The sequence below is a fragment of the Lytechinus variegatus genome, chromosome 13 (assembly GCF_018143015.1).
Source record: "Lytechinus variegatus isolate NC3 chromosome 13, Lvar_3.0, whole genome shotgun sequence".
In the NCBI taxonomy this organism is placed as follows: domain Eukaryota; kingdom Metazoa; phylum Echinodermata; class Echinoidea; order Temnopleuroida; family Toxopneustidae; genus Lytechinus; species Lytechinus variegatus.
The window spans coordinates 19355997-19372032 of record NC_054752.1 but is presented as its reverse complement, the minus strand read 5'-3'; the positions used below and the strand labels follow the sequence as shown (position 1 = coordinate 19372032).

Below are 16036 nucleotides of genomic sequence, written 5' to 3'. Positions count from 1 at the left end.
GAAAATTCGTTCGGCGGCCCTTGCCTTCCCATCCTCATAACTGAACGGCAACAGTGTCCCCGCCCCCCCCCCTCCCCTTGCCTCTGCCTCTGCTTTTCCGCTTTTCATTTTTTTGATTAACGAACCTTATTTTGTTTTCGGATTAACGAACCTTATTTCGTTTTCGGATTAAAGAACCTTCGGAAAAAACGAACCTCATTTCGTTTTCGGATCAACGAACCTTCGGAAAAAACGAACTTTATTTCGTTTTCGGATCAACGAACCTTCGGAAAAACGAACCTTATTTCTTTTTCGGATTTACGAACCTTCGGAAAAACGAACCTTCGGGGAAAAAACAAACCTTATTTCATTTTCGGATCAACGAACCTTCGGAACAACGAACCTTATTTCGTTTTCGGATAAACGAACCTTCGGATCAACGAACCTTATTTCGTTTTCGGATTAACGAACCTTCGGAACAACGAACCTTATTTCGTTTTCGGATTATCGAACCTTCGGAATAACGAACCGTCGGAATTACGCCACAAATGTTCGGATTAACGAACCCTTTTTCGTTTTCGGATTAACGAACATCGAGGTATAGGCAATTTACGTGTTTCGGAATTACGAACCTTCGGAATAAAGAACCTTTGGAATTACGAAGCTTCGGAATTACGAAGTGTAACCATGGTGTACAATGCACTGTACATTTTGGATTTTGGCCCGGCACACTTTTTTCTCGGACCCGAGACAAAAAATATTGTCATTTCATGTTGAGATAAGGTAAAAGGAACACAAAAAACTGTTCCCACAGTAAAACCAATAATCACCCATTTATAGCCCACTCCTATTGTAAAGTTTCTTATTCATTTTCTTAAGGAAAAACTGATTATACCTGTTGATTTGTTAGAAGTGTATGTGGTGTCCTAGCGCCATATGCGTTTACAGTGTATGATGTGTAAAATGCCTGTCTGATAAGTAGATATGTTCCGGCTAATAAAAGTGTTGATCTTCATTACAAAGTTGCATCCGAGTCATTTTTAATTTCGGAAGGCATTTCCTTTTAAGCCAAAAACATGAGGACAAATCCCATTAAAATGTTAACAAAATATTGGTAATAAACTTGTTTTAACTAAAAGAAATTTTTGAAATCATTACACACTTTCACATCTTTTCAACACAAGGATAATGTTTCATGATAAACCAGAACTAAGAATACAGGGCGTGGGGTTAACATGGATAGGAACTTACAGGTGCATTTCCCATCCTTAGCAATGTAACCTCTATCAATCATGCAGTCACAGGTGTAGCTTCCAGCAGTGTTAACACACCTCTCTCCTTCACCAGTGCATGTATCATTCAAACATTCATTGATATCTGAATAAAGGATAATAAAAAATATGAACAAGTTCAATGACTAACAACATGCATGTACAAGACCATGCTCAATAAAGAATGTGTATGATATTGAAAGGAAAGTGCATGTTAACAAGGAGTGTAGAGTAAGCCTGAGTCGAATCGATTTTAAAATCGGTGTTCGATCGATGTCATCGAACACCGGTGCAGATTTTGCAAAATCGGTGCATCGAAAAAAAAAAAAAAAAAAAAAAACGGCCGGCCGATTCGTTTGGTTTACACAATCAATCATCAAAATATCAGTAATGTCCAACTTTACTACTACTTACTTGATTTCTATTGCCCCAAAATGAAACCGATTGAGTAATTATGATGCTATTCACCATTAATTTGAAGTTTATTTCGATCATAGTTCGAGTCTTACTCGTCTGCTCGTGCCGAGATAATTTATGCACGATGAATTCATGAATGGAAGTCATGGCCATCGATCGTGCATGCGCAGTACTGTTCTTTAATCAAACCAGAAAATGGCCGGAAATTGACGCGATCAACGTAAAATAAATCTTGCTTTCATGAACAATATTAATATCATGAACATAGAACATTATTTAATCGTAATATTTAACAATAATTTGCATATGATAATCATTAATATGAATTTAGAGCTTGTGTGAAACGTTTGTATTTCGTTTCAATTTTCAATGGCGGACATCTCATGACGATCGACTTGACTTCGAGCTAAAAAAAAAATCATCACATCAGGATTGATTCTCGAACATTGTCTACATGCAAAAACTCTGTTCAAGTTCGTAATATCACCATATAATAACATTATACATGACAAAACAGAGAAATTTGCGTTTGATTTTTTTTCCATCAATTTGAAGCTAGTTTGTGCCCAACTTTGGGCTCTGATTTCATGAATGGGAAAATATGTCATACGTCATCGAACACGCATGCGCATTGTGCTTATTTTCTCGGAGCTTGGAGGAGACGTCCAGAGATGGAATAACAATAGAAATAATCCGGCCAGTATTAATTCTTCCATATGAACATAACATACTTTGCTGACATCGTCAATATTCTTAGTATGACCATAAAATCTTGTTAAATCGTAATAATTTAGATGAATTTAGGGCTCGATTCGAAACATTCGTATTTATTTTGATCGCATGCTCAATTGCGTCTAAAAAACTGGATTGTCATTATCAGGATTAATTCTCGAACATCGTCATAACTCATTTTCCACATTCTTTCCTCACAATGGTTATATCAACATTGAATAGCAATTCAAATGACCATCCAGAGAAAATCACGTATTTATTCCCATAAATTTATTTGGAGCTCATTTTGGATCTAACTACACAATCTCAGGCAAGTTACAGCGCTCTCCGTTGATTGCACTTGTTTGCTGGCGCTGACGTCAAGCACGCCTGTCGTTTCGGGAGAGTGAGTGTACGGAGCTGCGGACGGTGCCGGGGTTGGTTAATGGACTGCGAATGCTGGTTGACCGAAAATCATTCGGATCGACTCTGCGTGATTCATGTCTTTATTATTGTTTCATTTTAAACTTATATGTTGTCATCTGCAAATATCATTGTTGAAGATATTTTGGGAAGAATTCTGCTTTGGTCCCCGGCCCTTTTTTGTGTGTTTTGTGATCTTGGAAAATACAAACGAAATTGTGCAACGCTCACCCGGCCAACGCCAGCGCATACCGTCAGTGCGTAGTGCATATTTATGCAAAGCGCATCGCATCTACGCAAAAACAAAAGACTTAATTTTCCCCGCCTTCAATATTCGATGCATCGATGTTCGATCGAATTAGAGCTGTCGAACACCGGTTTTCAAAATAATCGATATGACTCAGGCTTAGTTTATAGGTGTCATTGCCTTAGTGGTGATACTCGAGCATACTTATTATTTTTAATACATTTTTTATAATTTGAAATTACATTGTGAATACCCAAGTTTACCTAAAAATAATCTAGATCTACATGTTGCACTTGGACAAGTATATGAAATCATTTCTGAACTTACTTATACAAGCAGTTCCATTAGAGCTGAATCCATCGTTACAGGTGCATGTATATGTACCATCAATGTTGTCACAGCTCGCATTCTCATTACAGATGGTGGGATTCTCGTCACACTCATCAATATCACTACACTGAATACGACCATCGCCACGGTAACCAGTGTCACATGTGCAGAGATAGGACCCATCAGTGTTGGTGCATTGTGAGTTGGGTACACATGAATCTTGAGTGTCACACTCATTGATATCTGTAAGGAGAGAGAATTTGATGGAAAATAGGTGATTCTAAAAAGCAACAAACATTTCTGGACGATCCGACCCCATTTTACTCCATTCTTATGCCCATTGTAGTACATGTACTGTATTTCGTGCATGAGTAATTCCAATGATTAGTGGATATTTTGCTATGAATAGGGAAAACTTACATAACCCCCTAAAAATGGGAATGTGACAGCCTGAGTGCAAAGAATGGAATATTGACACAAAGGCAATCCCATGAAATATTATGTCCTGCCCGCTCACTATTGGTGAGACTTTCCTGAAATTAACTGCTTTCTAATTCATATGAAAACTTATAATGCTCTCCAATTTATGAAGTGAAGTAAAAATGGAGAACATCAGGCCTACAAGAAGTGTTTTATTAATATACGTAGCTACTCTTGTCCCACCTCGCCAAATACTAGTAGTCCATAAAGGTACCAGGTGAAAGCAGGCAGTGACGTTTTGTGATGATCTGTATATTCCACCTACATTACATAACCCAATATTGTAGTCATTAAAGCCTGACTCACATCTTTGCGTTTTGGGCTTGCGTTCAGTTGCGAATTACCCTGAACGCAGACAAACACAGGCAAGTGCAAAGCAATGCAATGGGACGAGCTAATACGAGGTCAATACGCAGACATATTCCGGGGGGCGGCAGAAATTATTTTTCTACTGCAGTTCTGGAAGCAAATGTGAATAATCGTGACTTGCGTCTTCGGAATAAGATACTTTTTAGTTGTGGCCGCTGTTCATGTTCACGTTGCCACAAATGGATTAGCACCCTCAAATTACTGGTACCCTTAGATAACATAAGCCTCAGGCTTAAATCTATATCTAGATCCATTTCATTAACACTTATCAAATTGCCATTAATGACATGACGAAGTGCTAGGCGAGACTATAGGGCTAGCCTAGGCTACCGACTGCATGAACTTTATCTCAAATCTGGACCTGTCTAATGCCATGGACCATGGTTAACTGGTTAAATTCTGAACTTTACGTTTACCTACGTTAGACCAATGAGCTTGTTAGCCTGCATGGCTTGGTTTAATAGGTCTAATCCGTATGTAGGACTAGTAACACAAACTATTGCTGATTGTAAGCGCAGAAATTAAAAACTTGATTAGTAAAAAAAATGCATATTGATCTAAATTTTGTAAAAAATCAATTTACTCTGCGATTGTCAATGGTAGCCGTGCGTTTTTTTTAAAGCTGTTTACGAACTTTATGTGCAGGTTCTGTGCACTGACGTGACGATTCTGATATCTAGTCTAGAGTTATATGTATGGACTAGACGTATTAAACCCCGGGTATATGCTACTATAAGCTCATTGGTCTAACGTAAGTAAATGTAAAGTTCGGAATTAACCAGTTCCAATAACCATGGCATTAGTTGGCATTAGACAGGTCCAGATTTGCGATAAAGTTAATGCTTTAGCCTAGGCTAGCCCTAGCATTTTGTCTTGTCATTAATGGCAATTCGATAATGTTAAGAACAAACGGGATCAAGATGTAGATCTACATGTAAGCCTGAGGCCTATGTATATGTATATGATTTAAGGGAGCCGGTAATCTGAGTGTGCTGATTCATCATTCATGGTGACATGGGCATGGGATGCATCATTAACATGGCAACTATTGATTGGGGTACTAGAATTATAATATGATACCTTTGTGCTGCGCCAAATTCGAAAATGGGGGCTCTAGAACAAAAAAAAATGTCTAAAAAAGGGAGTCTCTGGAACGGCTGTTGGATCTACGATTGCTAAAAATGCTATGCTCCAGACCGACTACACAAAAACGGGGGTCTCAAGAACTCATTAGAAAGTAGGCGTAATGGTAGCGGCTATGGAAAAAAAAAACGCGCGCACGTCTTGCTAGATTAATATAGACTAGCGCTAGCTATTTTTGGGCATCATGGGGAGCTTCAGGGACCGGCGCTATGGCTCTGCGCTGATTGAGCTCGCCGCTCCGACCGGCTGAGTAGGTCATAATTGGCGTGCATTGATTGGAACGAGATAAAAAAAATTTGAGGATCTCTGGAACGAGGAAATTTCTATGGCTTTCTGAATTATTGATGCTCTGGAATGGAACTTTAGGCTGAAAATGGGGGTCTCAACTGCGGCACATACGTATCATATAGGGACAGTGATTTTTCGCAATTGCGGAAAACGGACAGAATTCACGGAATCGGCTGTTTGAAACGGAAAGTCGCTTTTCAAACGGAAAATCATGGAAAACACGTTTTTTCTCAAAATGCACAAAAAGCAGCAGAAATCAATCCCAAATCCTCAACAAAATACGAATATCAACTGAAAAAACACGATCTCACTTTGCAATAACAATCATGATAATCAACACATTGTAACTACACTCGAGCCTCTCCATCACTCGATTGTATCCAAATAAGTTTACACTCATGTCCGCATATAAGGCAGAATACGGCCGTGTGTGGCTGCCCTCTGCGTTCGGTCATCATATAATGATCACAATGATTCATCAAATACAAAATGGCAGATAATTGAGTTTGACCTGGTGCACACATGCGTGACATTATTTCCAATCACCCCTAAACAAGCTTTTCTCTGTGTGCAAAATAACCTCCTAAAAAGTTTTCGCTGGCATTATTTACACATTTTGGCCCCTAAACAAGTTGTCGCCAAAATATGAACCCTAAAGTGTGACAAATTTCACGTCAATTTTTCCGTTATCAGGCCCGGCTTTCCCATGCTGGATCATTGCTCACAATCGGGAAGAACCCAGGGGAAAAGCTTGGAGGAAAAACATACCCTAAAAAAGTTTGACCCCGCGATTGACCATTGACCAGTTTTTCAAAACCACCCCCCTTTTTTTGAAAATCTGTGTTTTTTCGATACCCTTAAAAAGTGCACGCGAGGCCCGCGGCCAAAACAAAAAAAATCACCATTTTAAACGCATTTTTTGGTCACGAATGTGTTTAGCAATATATTTGACTGGCCCCTCCCGGCCAGGAGGTTGACTGCCTATGACTGCTTTACTTGCTCGTATAACCTCAACTTACTTCGCTTTAGCTCGCACCACTGCCCTGTACCTTGTATACTGCTCGTACCAGTGAGGACCCATGCGAATGAAGCTCGCTACACTACATGTACATTTGTTTATTATCTTTACTGCGAGTCTAACTCTTCAGTTGCTCATGTTAGCTCGCTTCTTTTCCATACTACTCGCTTCCACTCAATCCTGCTCGTTTAAGCTCACTCTGCTCGTTCCTTCTGGAAATACAAGACCGAATCTAACAACTTCGAGGCTGGATATGGCTTTGTCGATTGACCTTAAGCAGCAATTTTTTTCATAACATTTGCCTCTTCCTCTTCCAGTTGAACCAAAGCTTAAGTTTCTGCATGGACATGGTTCATCAAATCACGTTTTGTGGCAGTTCATAAAAATGATGAGACTGCCCCCCTCACCCGTAGGTACTATAGTGAGCTTATGCCAAGAATGAAACTGACAGCATTTGATTTTGCTCGCAACGCTGTGACAGCTAATTTTCAACCCAAATGTAAATGACGACACTATGTGGATGTTTCATAAAGCTGTTCGTAAGTTACAAACGGCTTTTCGACAACTGGTGATCCTTTCCTAGGCACAAATAAACACCAATGAAAATATAGTGGATATATCATTTACAACAAGAAAGGATCACCAGTAGTTGTTAAGTCGCTCGTATCGTACAGTTTTCTGAAACACCCACCTGGTTGGTTTTTCAGTAAGATATAACTGGAAGAAAGATCTCAGAGTTTGGTGATAATAGGAATGTTTCTTACCAATACAAGATGTGGTGTCCGTGCCATTGAATTTGTAGCCATTGTAGCAGTTGCACATCTCCAGACCGTTTAGAACATGACAGTCTCCGTTACTACATACTGTACTTGTGCAATTTGTTACCGCTGAGAAGGAAATGTAAGCAGTATTATTACCACCTAATAAGCAATTGACTGAATATGGAACCAACCCAAATCCTAACGAAAAGTACCAGTGAAAACTTAAGTTCCTTCATTAGACATTCATGTTACGATCTAATGATATCTCACAAATACCTTTACGAAAAACATACGAATGATTTTATACCATTTACTGCCATGAATAAAAACTGTTCTGATGGTGTTCATAAATGTATTTGTGACCGTAGCATAGGTTCTTGTTCACTTTTATTCAATCATTGGTACTATCTTAAAGGTATTGATCATACATGTATGGTTGGCCACAGCAATAAGCCAGTTCGTAGTTCCTTACTTAGCATGATCAAAAGATTCTACGCATGATCAGAAGAAGGTCATTTGTACTAAAGTGACATGGTGCTTTAAAATCTAATGAGATAAGCACCAACTTTGATGTCTTGATTATTCATATATTCTTTTGAATTGTCGTTTTCATTTAAATCCACAAAAACAACAATGCTTCCACGAACGACTGGTATTTCACAGTTTGTCAAGTACATTGTGCAACATGCTAAGATATGCATTCAAAGTAGGAATGCAACAAATACCTTCATTAAGTGTTCATTGGTGTGCTATTCTAGTCACCTGGTCTATTCAATTTCTTCATCCTGCTATGTAAGGCAAGCTTACGTAATATCTTGCTTTGAAATCTGCCTATCATGATGAAAGGTCATTTGACCAAAATTGCCCATGAAGTAACTACGAACTGGTCTATTATGTCTTTTCACAGGAAAGTGATATATACTTGTCACCCTCCAACCGGGTGAGGTATATATTTACCCGAAGGAATTGCTTTCAAACTGGAGCACAATATTACAACAATCATGCCAAAGCCAGGGTAATTGTGGAAATTATCAAGTGCAACATTTGACAGAATTTAACTCTAAACATGTCATTATCGTCAACATTTGTAATGCTCACAGAAAAAACAGCAATACATGTATGACCATTGCAATACAATTGTGGGAGCACCACAGGAACATTGCACAAAGTCAAAGACTTCCCTTACAAGATTGTTTCAAGCCAATAATAATCAAGCATTTCAGAAGCTTGTTACTGTTGTCTGTAAAATATCAATGAAAACCAATTTCATAAAATGCTTCCCTGATAACTGTGGTTTTATTTCATAAGAACGTACATGTATGTTTATGGTATCCTTGCTATTGTGACAATGACCTCAGTAACAAGGCTCAGCAGTCAATGAAAGAAATCGTAATTCAAAGCTTTCAAAAGACAGTGTGCCCGAGAGCTAAGACTGATGGTTACTTAGGAAGACAGTTGCCTTGCGAGTCAGAGTTGAAACCTTCATAGCAGTAGCAGTTGAAACCATTAGGGTTTTGAGCAGGGGTGGTATTATTACAACCCTGAGGACATCCACTGATACCCATAGCACACTCATCCTCATCTATCAAGCAGATACGTAAGGTAGGACTAAAAAGTCATCACTGAATTGTCAAGATCTAAATTTTAGGGCTTAAATAAATCCAAAGGCATCTAAAACCATGGCTTTAGTTGGCCTATTGATTGACCTTGATACCCCTTTTCATTGGCCATGGATATTTTTGTGCCCTTTCTCAGTTTGTGTTGTGATATATGAATGTGCCGCATAGTAATGTTGTATGGCCCTTCAAATATCAAAATATTAGGCATGAATTTTGGAAATAATTTTATTTAGTCACTCTTGGACAAAAAAGTAACTGTTTCAACGAGTTGTACCCAGAATATCAATGACTCTTTTCAAAATGTTAGTGTTTTACACACCTAAAAGTCAAAATAATGAGAAATGGTGTAGCATATAATATAACAATATTAATGTAACAAACACACTGTCTAATTATCTTATGTAGATGTAAACTAATTATAACTCGATTTCATATTTTAAACAAAAATTATAATACAAAACAACACCAGTAAAAATTAAGAGCAGCGAAAGATAACTGCATGTACACAAAATTTTCTTTCAACAATGTTACAGCATTTAATCTTTAACTGAAGTGATATGCACAAACACCCTTATCTTCGGTAGATGTCAAGTATAATAAACCATGGCATTTTAAAGCAATAAGCAAATTCAATAGAGTGCATCATCAACACAAACACAAACAAAATCATCTTCATCTCATTGTCATCATCATCACCATCATCATCATAATAACTATCATCATCACCACCACAATCTTCATCATCATCATCACCAACATCACCCAGGAGGGGTGGGGCTACAGTTTACTTTGCATAAATGTATGTTATACCTGTACGTCTGTGCCGCGGTTGAGACCCCCATTATCAGCTTAAATTCCTGTTCCAGAGCATCACCAATTTACAAAGTTTCAGTGACCATCAACTTTGTGATTCTCATTCCAATGTGCTACCATGTGTGATACGAGTTCCGGAGACCCTCGTTTCTTATGTGGACAGTTCCACAGCATTACATTTTTAGCAATTATTTTCCAAGAGCCGTTCCGGAGACCCCCGTTTTAAAACCTTGATTTAATTCCAGAGCCCTCTTTTTTCGACTTTGGTGTGGCACATAGGTATCACATTATAATTTGAGTAGCCCCTCAAAATCATTACCACCACCACCACCACCATTACCGTTATCATCATAAACATCACCACCACTACTACCGCAATTATTGTAATTGAATGAGAGAATCTACTTACCAAGACACGTGTTTGGTAGAGTAGTATTGATTCTGTATCCAGGCATACAAGAACACTCAAAGCTCCCTATAGTATTGATGCATTCTTGCTCGCAGTCATCTGCCTGGGTCAAACACTCGTCAATGTCTACACGGAAATGGTATGATGAGGAAAAACATATAATCATGGCCGTTCTGATTTTTTTGATTGGTTTATTTATTCATTCATTTTTTATTTTCATTTTTAATGGATGAATCCAGTTATTTCGTAAGAAAATCAGTATTTTCATGATTTACTATCAATTACTGGGAAAACCCATTTAGTCTTTTGCTAGACCAACACAGATTTAACAAAGGGGAGTCATGTCTAAAGCAAAAACTACGCAAGAAACAGGGAGATGAAGACACGGAGGTCACGACCTTCAGGGCTGAAGAGGGAAAATTTGTCTCATGAGATGAAATGTGTTTCAAGGGGAAAGACCCGAACAGTTGGTAGAATGCCAAAGGCGGCCCTCAAAAATAGTCAAGTGGAAAACCTTGAAAAAAGAGACATGACGATTTGATACTCGTGCTATTTTGGGCTTTTGGCTGCAACAGCAAACCAGCATGAGAGGGAGTTGCAAGATGCTGCGATGAAAGGTTCGTGAGAAAAGACAAGGGTTGAACAAATGCGGGAACCCACATTGTCTAATCAAAAACCAAAATTCAAAAGCCAGGACAGGACATCAGACTCTATCTAAGAAGTCTGAAGGGGAGTTAGAAAAACTCCACAGAACCAAGTGCGAACGATTAGTTCTGGACAATCACGCGGACTCCACGCCACTCCCACCTAATAATCCAGGAACAATGCGTAAGTACGAAGAGCTACGCCTCAGGCCACAGTCCACCGCAAACAAAAAGACAATCATGATGGATAAGATACGCCAAGATACCCTTATGACAGACTTAAACGAGGAGTCAAGCGTCAAGTATGGTCGATAGGCTCCATGACATGCCAAACCCATATTAGCTGGAAGTTTGGGAAAGATGATCTTGTAAGAAAATTCAGATTAGAAATATCGAACCATCGATAACCAACATACATGTATGAAGAGTTTAGTTGCAAAAGGGGTTAGGTCCACTTTTTACCATTCGAGAAAATCCATGTTTTTTATTCTCACTGCAATACTCTTACGAGAAACTAAATTGTCATAATGTACTACCCTATCATGTGAACATAAATAGGGTATAAAAGAAATCTATTCGTCTTCAATTTCTTTTCTATATATTCTTTATATTAATTATTATCATTGTGGACCTAACCCCTTTTGCAACAAAACTGAAATGAATCCAATCTATTTTGATTAAAAATGTGATTTTTCTTTACCACTTTTATTCACGTTTTTATGTGAATTTTTGTTTTTATCAGAACGACTAATAATTTAGAGGTTTTGAGACAGAAAACAATAAAAATTTATGAACAATGGACCTATTAATCCCTTTGACAAATGAGCTCTTCAGAATAATTTGTTTGCAAAAGGGGTTAGGTTACTCCAAGAAAATCATTTTTTTATGGTCCCATATTGCAATATTCTTATGCGAAACTAGATTTTTGTGATACCCTACCATGAAAATATAAAATTGGGTATAATAGAAATCCATCCACCTGTCTTCATATTTTTGTAAATATTCTTTTCTAAAAAAAAATCTGTCTGGACCTAACCCTTTTGCAACTAAACTGAAATGGACCTAGCCCATTTTGAAAAAAGGTGATTTTTCTTTGCCATTTTAGACCACTTTTTCATGAGAATTTCAACTTTTCTTTGGTATCATCTTATAGAGCTACTAAACATCTATACATTGAGACCAAAAAAAAAATCAAATTTGATGAAAAAGGGACCTAACCCTTTTGCAAGTGAGCTCTTCATATACAGGTTGCAAAGGCGGAACCATAGCCGCCGATGGTCGATAACAGTCTACCTTTGTATGAAAGCGCCTCTGTTTCATTCACGTGAGAACAGAACATCTGCGGCTTCTAGTTGAGAGCTGTGGCAAGCCGGTCTGTTTCCAGTGGCCTCGTAAAAGGGCTTGAAATGACCAAGAATCTCTGGGTGGAGAAACCACTCAGAGGGCAGTCCAACGTGTGGAGAAAATATGACCGAATGCCATCCTGCAGGTATATGTGAGCCGTAAAAGACCTGTTGTCTAGCTATGCGGGTTAACACAGCCCGACCAGCCAGCTTTAGCTGGAAGTACAGTGTCGGGGGCAGTTGAGCATGGCTTGTATGTCAAGCACATACATGTGTGGCAGAGTGAGTGGATTTGAGAGTAGAGTATTCTTTTCTTGAATATAGTCCTGAAAAGGACTGTAAACTGGGAGAGATTGATGAGTTGAAAACAGCTTGAGTAGTAGGGTAGATGAGGAGATGATGGCTTATGTCGGCGAGTAGAGATGATGAGCAGAAGCAGTAGAGAGACTCGACGTGTCGGGCAGGTTGACTGTCCGTCTTCAGGACTATATTCAAGAAAAGAATACTATACTCTCAAATCTCCACTTTCTCGCCTATCCATTTCCTTTTCTTCTTCTATCCACTGTTTCTATAACACTCCACATGGTGTACCATAAACCACATGAGCGATTGTACATGCCACCATGCAAACCTTTAACCCTAAAAGACGGGGGGGGGGGGGCTGATTCAGCCCCCCTCAACATTTTTCGCGATAAATCCGCCGCGCAAAATTTTTTAACTGCGTTGCTCGCTGACTTTTTACTTTCAAGTCTCGCGCAACTTTTGAGACCAAAATTGTGATCCCCGCGTACGTAGTTCCGAAATTATGCAACATTTTGTAAGTGCATGCAGACCCAAAATTTCTCAAAAACGTGAATTTGTGTACAAATCCAATGCAAATAGTGTTTTAAGCCAAAATTCAAAATGTATCATTATTTTTCCTTTTACTGCTTAAAATAAATTAGTTTTATCTCTTTTATGGTAAAGTCCCTGACAATTTCCATTGAAAAAACAATAAAAAACAAAAAGTCAAACAACATAGAAATACATAAGAAATTTACAAAACAATAGAATAAATAAGAAAATAAATGTGATATTGAAATTCTTTTAAAATAAATTTGATCAGATGCCTACTGAGTATGTGAAACCAAAATTAGCATTTCAGGGGCATTATTTTATTAATTAGAGCAAACTTAGAATTTTACGCAAAACCCAGATAGCAAGGCGACGTTGGGCCAACATCGGCAGTGGTTGGGTTGGTCGCGGTCGTGAAGCCAACGTTGGCATTTTGAGTTTGCGCGACGTTGGATTATGGTCAGCTATGTAACGTTGGCCCAACGTCGGCAGTGGTCGGGTTGGTCGCGGTCGTGAAGCCAACGTTGGCATTTTGAGTTTGCGCGACGTTGGATTATGGTCAGCTATGTAACGTTGGCCCATACGTTGGCAGTGGTCGGGTTGGCCGTCGCGGTCGTAAAGCCAACGTCGAGCCAACATTGGGCCAAGGTTGGCATTTTGAGTGTGTGCGACATTGGGTAATGGTCATCTGTCTAACAGTTACCCAACATCGACATTTGGTCTTGTTGGTCGGGGCCGTCGCGAGCTAATATTGGGTAAATGTTTCCATTTTGAGTGCGCGCTACATTGTGTAATTTCGTTTCTGTAGCCTACTGTGTAACGCTGACCCATAAATGCTCATACTTAAAAAACATTTTAAGAGGTAAGTTTTACTTGCATGACATGCTATTTCTGGTTATTTGTAAATGATTTGTCAATATATGATTGAACAATACAATTTAATCAAAATCAACCTTGAGACACTTGGGATAATATGGGTGTAAAACCTTTTTATGCAGCCCCTTCATTCACTAATACCAATCAAATAATGATTTATTGGAATTTTTTCCACAATCGCTATTGCCGACGTTTGCCCAACGAAGTTGCTATCATGGAATTCATGATCGATTATAATTGATTGTGTTTGTAATGCAATTTTTGTAAGGATTTATATTTTAAAAATTTCTATGATATTCTTGTCATTGAATAAAATGTATTTAAGTATGAATAAAAAACTATATGTAATGTTATGAATATGATTTGAAGGCTAATGATTTCAGAATCTAATTAAAATCCATCTTTTTGCAAATACTAACTATGAAAAACATACTCGCAACGAGAATGTGTATATATATATTTCACCGATTGTCGTTGTTGTTAGAGTGGGATAGGAATAAATATTATAAACTAAGAAAATCAATGTCTACAACTAGGATCAAATACAAGATGCTTTAAGTATGAGTGATAAGGAGAATATCTATTTTTTTATTGGCTTAAAAATGGTTGGTTGGTGGTTGGCTATACGTTGGCTAAACGTTGGTTTAACGTTGGACCAACATCATACCTTTGAGGTTGGGCCAACGTTGGCCCGACGGCAAGAATAACGTTGGCCCAACGTTACACCTCCGACATTGGCCCGACGTAACTGCAAAGGTTGGCCCAACTTTGGCCAACGAAACATTGTTATCTGGGAATTAGCATAATTAATGGGACAGGAGTTTTTTTTGCAGAATTTGATGTCATAGTTTTGTAGATAATGCCGTGGGTAACGCGTGTGCCAATTTTCGTCGTGATCGCGCGATCGACGGCCAAGATCATGGGGGGGGGGTTGAGTCAGCCCCCCCAGTCTTCTTTGGCGTCGAAATAGCCCAGTCTATTTAGGGTTAACTCTTCATGCGTTACGTTCACATTATTGCACATCCGTCGGCGTGTTTCGTCCGCATTTTGGAACAACCATGCATTTCCCATAGATGTCCCCTGTCCCATTGTTTTTCGAACAATTGCATGCCCCGGAGAGTGCCTAGCTACAATGTATAGCCTGGTGTTTGTGTATACCGTACATGTGTACCGATCGATCGCGCGTGCGACATTAGTTTAGCGTTCGACGGATTATCGCAGTTTACAAATTACAGAATCGTTGAGTTTTCCTTGAAAATTAGTACTTATATCGCGTTTATTTTCCCCAAAAAAATCAGTACATCCTGATCACAGCCAGGAAGTTCATTGAAAAGGAGAGGAGAAAATCAATGAAATCCTCCTCACAAACAATACCATGGCCAGGTTTATTGTTAGGAGTCTGTGACTCATGGCACGAATGTGAATGAGACCCTTTCAATGCAGTACAGTGCTTTGACCAGGCAAAATTTACTCTCTTTTATTTTCAATTATATATGGGCTATTTTTATCAGATTATCATGATTTTGGTATCAATACAAAGCTTATGTAATGAACAGTCCAAGTGGATAAATAAAAATCATGCCACTAACACAAGAACCAAAGTAAAGGGGGGCTAAATTTTGTTGGAAGTATTAGGAGAAAACATTCAGAAAATGTAATTTACTATACATTTTTCATAATTTATCTAATAAATTTATATACGATAAGAAAGCCCAGGAAACACTACAAGTTTGCTGTACAACATTTTCTTTCAAAATGATCAGATAAAAAGTTATTGCACTCTAAATAACAGAGTGCATTACACTGTGTAGAGAGGATCACTGCTAAAATAATGCAACACACAGGGGGTTTACAGGTGAACGCATGAGGAGATAAAGATCCCACAGGCCTTCCTGGTAGTCGACGAATACCGTTGCCTTTTTTTTCAAACCGCTTGCTATGTATGCTCGCTCGCGGAATGAATAAAGCCTACACATAATATTAATCACAAATTTCTTCCAAAAGGGTTTGCTCAACTTAATTACCACGAAACACACAACTCTCAAAAAAAAAACCATGTCG

At 38.6% G+C, this 16036-nt stretch overlaps 1 pseudogene; it reads right to left on the bottom strand.

The window, feature by feature from the left end:
• Positions 1-1236: 1236 nt before the first annotated feature.
• The window catches only part of LOC121425871, a 38113-nt pseudogene continuing 23313 nt past the window's right edge, over positions 1237-16036 (bottom strand).